This window comes from Triticum urartu, chromosome 6A (assembly GCF_056163025.1).
Source record: "Triticum urartu cultivar PI428250 chromosome 6A, HENAU_Tu73, whole genome shotgun sequence".
Lineage (NCBI taxonomy): Eukaryota > Viridiplantae > Streptophyta > Magnoliopsida > Poales > Poaceae > Triticum > Triticum urartu.
In genome coordinates, this window is record NC_141878.1 from 412,312,511 (window position 1) to 412,327,358 (window position 14,848).

Here is a 14,848-nt window from a genome sequence, read left to right on the forward strand (position 1 = left end):
CAGAGACCAATAAAATACCAACTCCAACTGCAGTAGATCAATATACTTTTTATCCTAGTCATCCTAATTTTTCAGAATTTTTGGAGTTACATAAGTATTCGAAATCTCTAGATTACCACAGACTGTTCTGCTTTTGACAGATTCTGTTTTCATTGTGTTGTTTGCTTATTTTGATGAATCTATGAGTAGTATCGGAGGGTATGAACCATAGAGAAGTTGGAATATAGTAGATATTACACCAATATGAATTTAGAATGAGTTCACAACAGTACCTAAGTGGTGATTTATTTTCTTATACTAACGGAGCTTACGAGTTTTCTGTTAAGTTTTGTGTTGTGAAGTTTTCAAGTTTGGGGTAAAGATTCGATGGAATATGGAATAAGGAGTGGCAAGATCCTAAGCTTGGGGATGCACAAGGCACCCCAAGGTAATATTCAAGAACAACCAAGAGCCTAAGCTTGGGGATGCCTCGGATGGCATCCCCTCTTTCGTCTTCGTTCATCGGTAACTTTACTTGGAGCTATATTTTTATTCACCACATGATATGTGTTTTGCTTGGAGCGTAAATTTATTTTATTAGGATTTGCTTGCTGTTTGAATAAAGTACTTAAGATCTAAAATTTAATTTACGAGAAGGAGTCTTCACATAGTTACATAATTATTCAGCTACTCATTGATCTTCACTTATATCTTCTGGAGTAGTCTGTCGTTTGCTCTAGTGCTTCACTTATATTATTTTGAGAGTCTTTAGACCAACCATGGTAATTTGGTTTGGTTATAAATTTAGTCCTAATATGATGGGCATCCAATATGGGTATAATAAAAACTTTCATATAAAGTGCGTTGAATACTATGAGAAGTTTCATACTTGATGATTGTTTTGAGATATGAAGATGGTGATATTAGAGTCATGCTAGTTGAGTATTTGTGAATTTGAGAAATACATGCGTTGAGGTTTGCAAGTCCCATAGCATGCACGTATGGTAACCATTGTGTAACAAACTTGAAGCATGAGGTGTTTCTTTTATTTTCCTCCTTATGAGTGGTGGTCGGGGACGAGCGATGGTCTTTTCCTACCAATCTATCCCCCTAGGAGCATGCTCGTAGTGCTTGGTTTTGATGACTTGTAGATTTTTGCAACAAGTATGTGAGTACTTTATGACTAATGTTGAGTCCATGGATTATACGCACTCTCGCCCTTCCATCATTGCTAGCCTCTTCGGTACCGTGCATTGCCCTTTCTCACCTCGAGAGTTGGTGCAAACTTCGTCGGTGCATCCAAACCCCATGATATGATACGCTCTATCAGACATAAGCTTCCTTATATCTTCCTCAAAACAGCCACCATACCTACCTATTATGGCATTTCCCTAGCCATTCCGAGATATATTGCCATGCAACTTTCCACCGTTTCGTTTATTATGACACGCTTCATCATTGTCATATTGCCTTGCATGATCATGTAGTTGACATCGTATTTGTGGCAAAGCCATCGCTCATAATTTTTATACATGTCACTCTTGAATAATTGTACATCCCGGTACACCACCGGAGGCATTCATACAGAGTCATATTTTGTTCTAGTATCGAGTTGTAATTTTTGAGTTGTAAATAAATAGAAGTGTGATGATCATCATTATTAGAGCATTGTCCCGTGTGAGGAAATAAAAAAGAGAGAAAGGCCAAGAAAAGAGAAGGCCCAAAAAATGAGAGAAAAAGAGAGAAGGGACAATGTTACTATCCTTTTTCCACACATGTGCTTCAAAGTAGCACCATGATCTTCAGATAGAGAGTCTCTTATTTTGTCACTTTCATATACTAGTGGGAATTTTCATTATAGAACTTGGCTTGTATATTCCAACAATGGGCTTCCTCAAAATGCCCTAGGTCTTCGTGAGCAAGCATGTTGGATGCACACCCACTTAGTTTCTTTTGTTGAGCTTTCATACATTTATAGCTCTAGTGCATCCGTTGCATGGCAATCCCTACTCCTCGCATTGACATCAATTGATGGGCATCTCCATAGCCCGTTGATTAGCCGCGTCGATGTGAGACTTGCTCCTTTTTTGTCTTCTCCACACAACCTCCATCATCATATTCTGTTCCACCTATAGTGCTTTGTCCATGGCTCGCGCTCATGTATTGCGTGAAAGTTGAAAAAGTTTGACAATACTAAAGTATGAAACAATTGCTTGGCTTGTCATCGGGGTTGTGAATGATGGGAGAATTTTGTGTGACGAAAATGAAGCATGGACAAACTATATGATTTTGTAGGGATGAGCTTTCTTTGGCTATGTTATTTTGAGAGGACATAATTGCTTGGTTAGTATGCTTGAAGTATTATTGTTTTTATGTCCATATTAAAATTATGTCTTGAATCTTATGGATCTAAATATTCCCGCCACAATAGAGAAGATTACATTGATGAATATCTCATGTAGCATTCCACATAAAAAATTCTGTTTTTATCATTTACCTACTCGAGGACGAGCAGGAATTAAGCTTGGGGATGCTTGATACGTCTCCAACGTATCTATAATTTTTTATTGTTCCATGCTATTATATTATCCATCTAGGATGTTTTATATGCATTTATATGCTATTTTATATGATTTTGGGGACTAACCTATTAACCTAGAGCCCAGTGCCAGTTTCTGTTTTTCCTTGTTTTTGAGTATCACAGAAAAGGAATATCAAACGGAGTCCAATTGACATGAAAATTTACGGAGATCATTTTTGGACTAGAAGAAGCCCACGAAGCATCGGAGATGGACCAGAAGAGTCCCGAGGCCACCACGAGGGTGGCGGGCGCGCCCCCTGCCTCGTGGACCCCCCTGACTTGTTCCCGACGCCAACGCCTATTATATATCCCCAAACTTCTAAAAAATAACCAAGATCGGGAGTTCCGCCGCCGCAAGCCTCCGTAGGCACCAAAACCAATCTAGACCCGTTCCGGCACCCTGCCGGAGGGGGGAATCCCTCTCCGGTGGCCATCTTCATCATCCCGACGCTCTCCATGACAAGGAGGGAGTAGTTCTCCCTCGGGGCTAAGGGTATGTACCAGTAGCTATGTGTTTGATCTCTCTCTCTCGTGTTCTTGAGTCGGCACGATCTTGATGTATCGCGAGCTTTGCTATTATAGTTGGATCTTATGGTGTTTCTCCCCCTCTACTCTCTTGTAATGGATTGAGTTTTCCCTTTTAAGTTATCTTACCGGATTGAGTCTTTTAGGATTTGAGAACACTTGATGTATGTCTTGCATGTGCTTATCTGTGGTGACAATGGGATATCATGTGATCCACTTGATGTATGTTTTGGTGATCAACTTGCGAGTTCTGTGACCTCGTGAACTTAGCATAGGGGTTGGCACATGTTTTCGTCTTGACTCTCCGGTAGAAACTTTGGGGCACTCTTTGAAGTTCTTTGTGTTGGTTGAATAGATGAATCTGAGATTGTGTGATGCATATCGTATAATCATACCCACGTATACTTGAGGTGACATTGGAGTATCTAGGTGACATTAGGGTTTTGGTTGATTTGTGTCTTAAGGTGTTATTCTAGTACGAACTCTATGATAGATTGATCAGAAAGGGTAGCTTCGTGTTATTTTACTACGGAGTCTTGAATAGATCGATCAGAAAGGGTAACTTTGAGGTGGTTTCGTACCCTACAATAATCTCTTCGTTTGTTCTCCGCTATTAGTGACTTTGGAGTGACTCTTTGTTGCACGTTGAGGGATAGTTATATGATCCAATTATGTTACTATTGTTGAGAGAACTTGCACTAGTGAAAGTATGAACCCTAAGCCTTGTTTCGAAGCATTGCAATACCGTTTGTGCTCACTTTTATCATTAGTTACCTTGTTGTTTTAATATTTTTAGATTACAAAAAACCTATATCTACCATCCATATTGCACTTGTATCACCATCTCTTCGCCGAATTAGTGCACCTATATAATTTACCATTGTATTGGGTGTTTTGGGGACACAAGAGACTCTTTGTCATTTGGTTGCAGGGTTGTTTGAGAGAGACCATCTTCATCCTACGCCTCCCACGGATTGATAAATCTTACGTCATCCACTTGAGGGAAATTTGCTACTGTCCTACAGCCTCTGCACTTGGAGGCCCAACAACGTCTACAAGAAGAAGGTTGTGTAGTAGACATCAGGGCTAGGGTGGTACAGAGTCAGTTTACAGAGAGAAAGAAATCTTCATATCCGCACGCCAAGCTTGCCTTCCACGCCAAGGAGAGTCCCATCCGGACATGGGGGAAAGTCTTCTGTCTTGTATCTTCACGGCCCATCAGTCCAGCCCACCCCGTAATCCAGGACTCCCACAATGGCTCCACACCTAAGTCCTTTTGCTAGGGCATCTGCTGTGTTAAGTCCACGACAGTTGTGGTCCCCACGTGGGCCCTCTCACTTATCTCTTCATCCCACATCACCACCTACCTCCAGAAAAAATCACCATTGCTCTCTCTCTCTCTCGTGTTCTTGCTCCCAAACCCGCGGATTTCGATCTCTTTGCTCGAAGCTCCGTTTCCGAAACTGTTTCGGGGGATTGTTGCTTTGTATGCGACTCCTTCGTTTGTCCAATTAGTTTTTTCTTTAGTGGTTTATATTTTGAATAATTAGCTACTCTTGATGCTGTTGTAGATGATCTTTCATGTTGAATTCTTAGAGTTCTAAGTAGTTTGAATGCTTGCTATGGGCTCTATGCATCCCTATGAGTAGTTGTGATCAATTTTGTGAAGTTTTGTTGAGAAAAATTTTGTGGACTAAAAATTCAGATTTTTCTTCATAGGAAAAAGATGAGTACCTTTATGAAGTTTGCTTCCAAGAAGAATTCCAAGGGAGTTATCGGGGAGTCATCTGATAGTGATCTCCGCACCCAAAGAATGGCGGAGATACGGTCGTGCGAATGGCCGCACAACCCGTTCATGGAAGGGGTTGGAATCCTTCAAGAGTTTACACAATATGTTGCTAATGCCGGCCTCACCGACTTCATCACAGCTGAATGTGAACAGTATCATCTCCTCGGAAGCTCCTTTGTGCAAAGTTTTAATTTCCTTCCTAGGATTAATCCCCCCGAAGTGCAGTTTAACTTATACACTAAACCCCATCAGATACCGCTTGCTGAATTTTGTAACGTATGCTTGATCCCTTCCGATGGGAGTTTAGCAGAGCCTAGGCCTGCAGACTTCGAAGGCTTTTATCGCACTCTCTCCATAGGGGACGAGAGAGGGGTGTCGAGTGTCACCTCTACTAGCTTGCATTTTCATGTCGTGCATTATTTTGCTCTTTTCATTGCAAGGTGCTTACTTGCTAAAGAGAAGGTGGGTGCACTCAGTGCCCCAGACCTTGCTGTTTTATGCAGTGCACTCCAAGGCGACACCACTTATAGCTTCGGAGCTATTGTGGCACGCCGCCTCCATATTAATAAATCCAAGAGCAAAATACATGGTGGTATTTATGCTACCCGCTTGGATAATCGCTTTAACATTCAAATACGTCAGCATGATTATCCTTTGTCCAATGTTTACCTAGATCGCGCATCCATGGAACACCACCAGTTTATTGCAGCGATTATCCTAACATTCCTATTCCTTATAACCTGGTTTTCAGTATGAACACTCGTGATATTATTCCATTGCCTGCACCTGCTTTATTTGATCCTATTGCTAGGGGTGGATACAGGATTATGTCTGCGGACATCATCACCTACCGGAACAACCTAGCTACAGCACAAGCTGAACCTCAGCAGTGGGATCCACAAGTGTCCGCTCCTCAGCATTTCAACAAGGGACCCCCATGGTTTCTTCGACTACTGATTACCAAGTTAGGCCAAAAGCCTAAGCTTGGGGGAGTACGTATTTCCACCGACATTACATACATGTTCACACATTTCATTCCAGTTGTTGGTGTCCACACTTTTTCATTGTATTATCCATGCTTAACTTATTTTCTCGCTTTCTTCTTGTGTGTTTGAAAAACTCACAGAAAATCCAAAAATATTTCCTGCTTCTTTTTGATTTTTCTTTCTAGAATAGTTAGTTGTAGATCTAAAAAGAAAACCCAAAAAGATTTCCTTGTTCTTTTTGCTTGTTGGGAGCTTTCCCGTGTAAATAGTTTTTCTCATTTTTGCTTCCCCCATTTATTTGTTTGTTTAGGAAAACCAAAAACTACAAAAATATTTAAGTGTGTTTCTCTGAATTTATTTTCTTTTTATTTGAGTCATACCGAGGAGAAGACCACAATGAAAATGTTGAGTGGCTCTCATATGCATTATTGTTGATCTAACAAAGAGCCCATTTTACCTTGTCTTCTTATGTTGAATAAAATGTTTGTAGATTCCAGCTTAGTCCACAGTACTCTTTCACAGTTATTATTTTCATATCATTCGGTCGTGCAAGTGAAAGGCAATAATGACGATATTTGATGAACTGGCCGTGGCAGGGAGAAACGGGTATGAACTCGACTTGTTCTGTTTCTGTAAATATGTTTAACCTAGTATCCATGATTCAGCCCATTATGATTAAACATGTTTGTAATGACAATTAGAGATTATAGTTTCTCATGCCATGCATAAGTAGCTAGGAGTGGATAATGATTTATCTTGGATGTTAACATTGTGTTAAAATGATTGTGATGTAGTATGATGATATGGTATCCTCCTCTGAATGTTCGAGTGGCTTGACTTGGCACACGTTCATGCATGTAGTTGAATCAAAACCAACATAGCCTCTATGATATTTATGTTCATGGTGTTCATATCCTACTCATGCTAGTGTCCAATGTTACTTATGCATAATGCATGTCCATGACCATTGTTGCTCTCTAGCTGGCCGCTTCTCAACCTACTTGCTAGCCTTCTCCTATACTAAGTGGGAATTTTGCTTGTACATCCAAAACCTTAAACCCAAGTTATTCCAGATGAGTCCACCATACCTACCTATATGCGGTATTAGCCTGCCATCCTAAGTAAATTTGCATGTGCTATCTCTAAAACTTCAAATAAATATCCTTTTTGTGTGCCTGGATTGTTCATAGAACGACAGGAGGTAGTCGATATCTTCCATGTGCTAAGCGGGTTATTCTCAGGTCGAGTGTTTATTCACTCGCCACTGCATGAGAAAAGGGCGGTAATAGGGATGCCCAGTCCCAAACTGCAAAAAGAATTGAGCTTACAAATAATCAAACAAAAACTCCTACGGAGTAATAACCTTTACTTTATCACTTGGGAACCGCCACTAGTGTGTTTAGAATGGAATATATAGATAACTGATGATTACGAAGTAAACAAGAAGGGTGCATTTCTCAAAATATCATTTACCTCTGTTTTAAAAACTTGAGCTCTAGCACCGGTGCAAATCACTGCTTCCCTCTGCGAAGGGACAATCTATTTACTTTTATGTTGTGTCATCACCTTCTAAAATAAGCGCCAGAACCTTAGAGCACTGCTGTCATGCTTATGCATTGTGTGTAGCTAATGTTGGGTGCATCATGACTGGATCTTTTCTACCATGAATTACAATGTTTAGTCGCTGCTTGGACTTTGGAGGTGCTCTGCATTTATGTTTTGCGGTCTCGCAAAGGGCTAGCGAGATACCACTATTGTCATATTATATCATGATTGTTTTGACAACGTGTTGTTGTTTGAGTTATCTTATTATTGCTCGCTAGCTGATTATGTCATTGATATGCGTTAATATAATTTTTAAGAGTTATTGTCAACATGGTTAGTTATAATCTTGGCTGAAAACTTGGGTGCTGTTTAAGCTTATTTATGCAAACAAGAGCAAAAGAGTTCGTAAAAGTTTTTCTTTTTCACTTTCAGTTTATCAACTGAATTGCTTGAGGACAAGCAAAGGTTTAAGCTTGGGGAGTTGATACGTCTCTGTCGTATCTACTTTTCCTAACGCTTTTCCTCTTGTTTTGGACTCTAATTTGCATGATTTGAATGAAACTAACCCGGACTGACGCTGTTTTTAGTAGAACTACCATGGTGTTGTTTTTGTGCAGAAATAAAAGTTCTCGGAATGTAACGAAACTTTGCGAGGATTTTTTATATAATAAATGAGAATTTCTGGAGCCAAGAACCATCGGAGGGGGGGCACCTGGGTGGGCACAACCCACCAGGGCGCACTCCCCTCCAGGCACGCCCAGGTGGGTTGTCCCCACATGGTGGCCCCGCAGACCCTAAAACCGACGCTATAAAATCCTATTTTTTCAGAAAAATCAGGGAGAAAGAATTATTGCATTCCACGAGATAGACCAACGTCGTCTCCTATTCTTCATCGGGAGGCCAGATCTGGAGTTCGTTTGGGGCTCCAGAGAGGGGGATCTTCGATCTTCGTCATCACCAACCCTTCTCCATCGTCAATTCCATGATGCTCCCCACCGGGAGTGAGTAATTCCTTCATAGGCTCGCTGGTCGGTGAGGAGTTGGATGAGATTCACAATGTAATCAAGTTAGTTTTGTTAGGGCTTGATCCCTAGTATCCACTATGTTCCGAGATTGATGTTGCTATGACTTTGCCATGCTTAATTCTTGTCACTTTGGGCCCGAGTGCCATGATTTCAGATCTGAACCGTTTATGTTATCACCATTATATGTATGTTCTAGATCCGATCTTGCAAGTTATAGTCACCTACTACGTGTTATGATCCAGCAACCCCGGAGTGACAATAGTCGGGACACTTCCCGGTGATGACCGTAGTTTGAGGAGTTCATGTATTCACCGTGTGTTAATGCTTTGTTCTGGTTCTCTATTAAAAGGAGGCATTAATATCCCTTAGTTACCAATAGGACCCCGCTGCCACAGGAGGGTAGGACAAAAGATGTCATGCAAGTTCTTTCCATAAGCATGTATGACTATTTACGGAATACATGCCTACATTATATTTACGAACTGGAGCTAGTGCCGTATCGCCCTAGGTTATGACTGTCACATGATGAATATCATCCAACAAATCGTCGATCCAATGCCTACGATTTTCCTTCATATAGTTCTTGCTAAGTTACTACTGCTATCGTTACTATTGCACTTGCTACAAAATTATTGCTATCACTGCTACCGTTACGATTGCTGCTACTACTACTATCAAAACTATCATACTACTTTGCTACTGATCACCTTGCTGCAGATAATTAATCTCCAGGTGTGGTTGAATTGACAACTCAGCTGCTAATACTTGCAAATATTCTTTGTCTCCCCTTGTGTCGAATCTATAAATTTGGATCGAATACTTTACCCTCAAAAACTGTTACCATCCCCTATACTCGTGGGTCATCAAATAGCAATTGGCAAGAGCGGCACATTAGCTGTCTATTCCGCAGCGGCGGCCTTAGCCCTGGTGGAGGCTGCACACGACCATGTCGAGGCCTCCCATGCCCATCTCGTGGCATCACCACACAAATCAAACAAAGCTTCTCCGACAACGGTCGGTAACCCACGGTCGAAGAGTTGGCAATCGCTGAGAGTGTTCGAGCAGTCGTCCATTCCTCTAATGCATACCTTGCCACGGCGGAGCCCGTCCGAGCCTAGATCGCAGCCACCCACGCCCAGCTCGTGGCGGCCTTTTCCAAAGAGATGGCGGACACGGACAGCGAGATGCTTGCCGAGTATGGTGCGATGGATGACATGGAGCCCCTTCCCCAGGAAACCGTCGGGCGCGAGCTGGACATGGAGGAGGCGGTGGAGATCGACGAGCACCAGCCATAGTAGTACTCTTTGTTTTCTTTAATTAAGAGCGCCAGTCTTTAATTTGTTAGAGTAATGTTTAGGTCAGCTAGCTCTATTTAGTTGCTGAACTTGCTCGATTAAGAAGTGTCGGTGTGCTGTAGTCTCCTTTGTGTACCCAAATTATGCAATGACGTGGATGACCAATGTAATCAGGGAAATTTGAACCAAAAATTTTCACGTTCAAACTCATCACACACGGGTTAAGCTATCTGAATTGTTTGTAATGTTCACACATTGTACACAGTTCTGAATAAGGAACCATGTATGATGACACTTTGGGTGCTAGTTTTTTTGCTTAACTGATTCAATTTTTTCAGCTTCTGCAAAAATATCTACCTCCCTGCCCCCTCCCCCTTACCAAAAGCCACATTTCCCCTGTTTCTGCCTTCCTTTCCAAGTTGAAACCTTCACTCCTTGCTTGCAGCACCGCCTCCTCGCCGACGACCCTCCTTCATGTTGCTCGACCTCATCTATCCAAGCAGGTAATCCACACCTGACCCCCATCCTCCTCCTCCTTTCATCGCACATGCCCTGACCGCCGGCACGACACCTTCCACCCAAATCACCGACCCCTCCACCAAATAAGCGTCGCGCTAAGCCATGGTAAACTCGGTATAGGCAAGAGCTCAAGGAGCATTTGGCATCGGAGAAGCAAATTGTAGCCGCACGCGCGAATGAGGTCGCGATGGCTGCCATTCCTACCGACCCCCAGATCTTGGAGGAGCAACTTGCCATTTGCTAGCTATGCCGGTTAAGCATGCTCGGTTTACCTGTTGTGTGTGCTGCTCCTACCTTTTCTTAACAAATTCTAGTGAATTGTGCTATCTAATTTTACCATGCAATCTGTTGCTCTAGTGTATATGTTCGATATGTCGTGCAATGTGGTGATAACTTATTAACTGTTTGGTTAATTAGTTGTCGTCTTCAGTTAACTGTTTGGTTCAATTATGCAAATGTGATGTTCAATTCTTTAGGCTGCAATTTTGTATTGTCTTCCATGTCAGAAATAAATAGAATTTATCTTTACAAAATACATGAGAAACAAATACAATTTCTATATTTCCAAGTTTTCAAGCATGCTTGGTTTGGTTAACTGTTTGACCTTCTAGTATGTTATACATTGTGCAACGCGGTGCTTAGTTAACGTTTGGTTCATTTGTTGTGGTGTTTAGTTAACTGTTTGGTTCAATTCTGCAATGCGATGTTCAATAGTTGTGGGTGCATTCTGTTATTGTATACCATGTGAGAAGTAAATGAAATTTGGCTATATTAAATACATGAGAAACAAATACAATTGCTATATTTCCAAATTATTAAGCATGCTTGGTTTGGTTAACTGTCTGATCTTCTATTAGGAGTATGTTATATTGTGCAATGTGGTGCTCAGTTAATATTTGGTTCATTTGTTGTGGTGTTTAGTTAACTGTTTGGTTCAATTCTGCAATGCAATGTCCAATTGTCATGGGTAGAATTTTGTATTATTGTGCATGCGAGGAATAAATCAAATTTGGCTGCACTTAATACATGAGAAACATATACAAGTGCTATATTTCCTAGTTCTTAATCATGCTTGGTTTGGATAAATGGGCTTTCCATGTGGCTTGAATTAATCTGATGAATCTGCAATGTGCTTATTTTTCATAACATATTTTACTGATAGCATGCGAACCCTCACTTAACCTGATGACTAACTACCTTTTATGTGTTGCAGGGAAACAATGGGAAGCATTGAGATTTACAATCGAGGTTAGCACATGCATGGTCCGTTGTCTAATAACACATTATTGTGCAATTGCAAGAACCATTCTAAAATTTAGGTTTTAACAATTAGGTCTTGCACATGTAGGTCCTGCTGTCAGAGGTTTTGACCCACTGTTCGACCCTTTTTGCATGTGGGGAAATGAGTTGTCCATGAATATCAATCAAGTCAAGAAAATCAAAAATATTGTTAGGATAAAGAAATTAGCGACAAAAACAACAAGATCTTTGTCTGCACAATGAAGAAGACATCATTTCACTACAAGATGGTACTAACTATTATACCTTGCCTTTTTTATTCCTTTGCCCCATTTCCAATATAGAGAAGATATTTATGCACATTCTTGTTTTCAGGCCTTTCCAAAGCAGTTCACTCATGATTACCTCTCAAACCACCTCTATGGTCAGGAGGCGAGGAAGGTTTTCATACAACACCCATGGTTCAATATTGAAGTGTTCCTAAAGAGGACAAAGGATGGACGGTCAATCATCCACAGGCACTGGCCTAAAGTTGCAAAGACCTTCAACATCAATGAAGGCTCAATATCCGCCTTCCGCTTCAGCAGTTTTCCAGATGATATGCATCTGTCTATCTACCGTCTATGATGCTAATTTTGAAGTGTTCTAGATGTTGCACGTGAAACTTGGTGCCGGTGCAGTTGTGTAATGGGTTAGCTGAGTGCTGAAGCTATATGATGTGTTTCAATTATGAAATCCTGATTCCTTAATATGGAAATTAAATATATTGTGTGCTTAATATAAAATGTCAATTAGATTAATAAATGGATTATTAATAATAGGGCAATTAGCCCGCTAATGGCCAATTAGCTTGCTAATTGGGTTTTTCTATTGCAAATAGTTATTGAGAAAACACCGTGGGCGATGACCTCAGGTAACGCACACGGTTTATAGGAATAAATCGTGTTGGATCAATGAATAATCACACACAACATCCTCTTAAAAACTGTTTGTGTTAGGTCGCCTTGCGCAAATGTTTACCACATAAAAATTGTGTGTGATGGACAGCATTTGCCACACTGTTTTTTCTATGCACCGTGTGTGATGCATTCAATAACGCAAACGATAAAATTATTAATATCATATGCAATGGCAACGCTACCACAAATTATTTAATGGGGAAAATTGTGTGCGATGTACCTGCGAACGGAAACAATTTCCTTGGAGCCACTATGTGAGATGTATATACGAACGGAAACGTTTAGCGGGGACTGACTGTGTGGGATGTACTTACGACCGGAAACAATTTCACCTGTATAATTGTATATTTTGAGCATTAATGTACGTATATCCGTATTTGATCGCTCGCCGGTCGCACACGACCTTATTTTGCCGAGCGTGTGTGCCTGGAGGGCATATCCCCGACGGTTGCTAGGTTGTGTGGGAAGGACCCCCCTATCGCAGTCACTCACTCGGCGACGGTTCGGAACGCTGTCGCGGAAAGGGGTTAAAAACCATTTGTATAGCACCTCGTTGTACCAGTGCATGTCAACGAGAAAGAAGAACAAAATCGATAACGAGGAGATCAGTACAGTGAGTATGAGAATGATTCAAGAGGATACCAATATATCTCACATCGGGTTTTGTAAGTATTAGAAGCAAATGGAATAACATATGATAACCATATGTTCACGTGAATGTCATTTGTGTATTCATAGGGATCAATATGGATGTCCACGATTCCGCTACTGGTCATTGAATGAAGGTTTTTTTGTTCATGTCTATGTTTTACCGAAATGGCCGGGTCACAAGCTTAAGGAAATCACAATCTTCTAAGTGTTAGTGGAACAAGAGTTATGAGAAAATATTTATGAAATAATTTCATTAATATTAGTTTCAAGTGGAACCAGAAGCGTTCCGGTGTTACCAAAAGGGTTTCAGGGTTTACCGGGTAATACCGGGAATTGATATATAGGTGGAAAATGTTTCCGATGATGTTAAATTAATAGTAAAAGGCTCTAATAATTATTAGGAAGCTTTTATAATTATTTAAATATCAACGGGCCAAAGAGAATACAATAAGGCCTACAGGGGAAGAGTTAATGGGCCTATGAGGCCTATTAGGTGGAGTCGCCCCCAAGCTAGGGGAGGCCGAATTGGAGGGGGATTCCCCCTCCTAGGACGATGCAAGGGGGAGGGAAACCCTCCCCCTTTGTGGCGCGTCCCCTCTCCTCCAACCTATATATACTTGAGGATTTGGCCCTTTGGAGACACAAGTTTTGGAGCCTCCTCTAGTTCTCTAGTACTCTAGTCCTAGTTTTAGTTGACAATTAGAGCTAGATATAATCCTTTCTAGTCCTCATAATTAGATGTCTAGTGTGGTTTTAATCTTCTCCCTCTAATTCTCTAGTATCGGTTTGCTCTGGACGGCGAGGTGCTGCCGGATTGTGAAGATCGTACGCTTGTAAACTATGGAGAGGCCGTGCTTTCAGTCTTCCATTCGAGGGATCGTTCGTGAATGGTTCGAGGGACTTCAAGTACGATCTACATCGACTCTTCTTCCACTGCAACTCAGAGTTGGTAAAGATCTGATCTAAACTGTTTATGCATCTTCATAGTGTTCCTCGTTTGCTCGTAGGATGTTTTTTTTGTTTTCTACTATGTTCCCCAAAAGGCTCGACCGGGTGAAAGCTAAGAAGGCTATTGGGCTGACTTTTCTTTTTCATTTTCCCTTTTAAGAAAAAATAGAAAGAGGGAATTGGGAGAAAAGAAATGGCTAGGAAATTTGAAAATGTAAAAAACTTTTTTAGGGGCTTACTAGAATACTTCCAAACCCATGAAGGTGTCTGCAACATTTTTGGATGAAGTTGAATTCAAATTGAAGGTTTGAACTAGAGCTATGAGTATATGGAGGTTTAAATTTAGAAAATTTATATGGGAGGCTAAGAATGTGATAAGAACAATATTTGCAAAGTTGTGTAGCAATTGAAGAAGTTTGAATTTGAAAAGATTGAAATCCTTTGCAAAAAGGATTTGAATTTAAGCCAAGGCTTAAAATAGTTGGGGACGTTGAGAAATAAAACTAAAATGGTTGGTACTTTTAAAATGTCACATATTATTTAATGGAGACAAAACCTTGATGATGACATGAAAAGTGAAAAAGTGACCATCAAATAAAAACAATAACGCAATATATGGTTTGCTACATTTGGGATGTTCTGCGGACCACATGATCAACCACCACCGTATAGCCGGTTAGTCGCCACCTTTATAAAAATCTTAAAGCTGACATTTAATTAGGACACTAATTGGTTGATATTGTTGGATCTGACTAGCATCCTTAGTCTTGGGAAGCAAAATTATTTCTCCAAAGTTCGAGTGGGTAA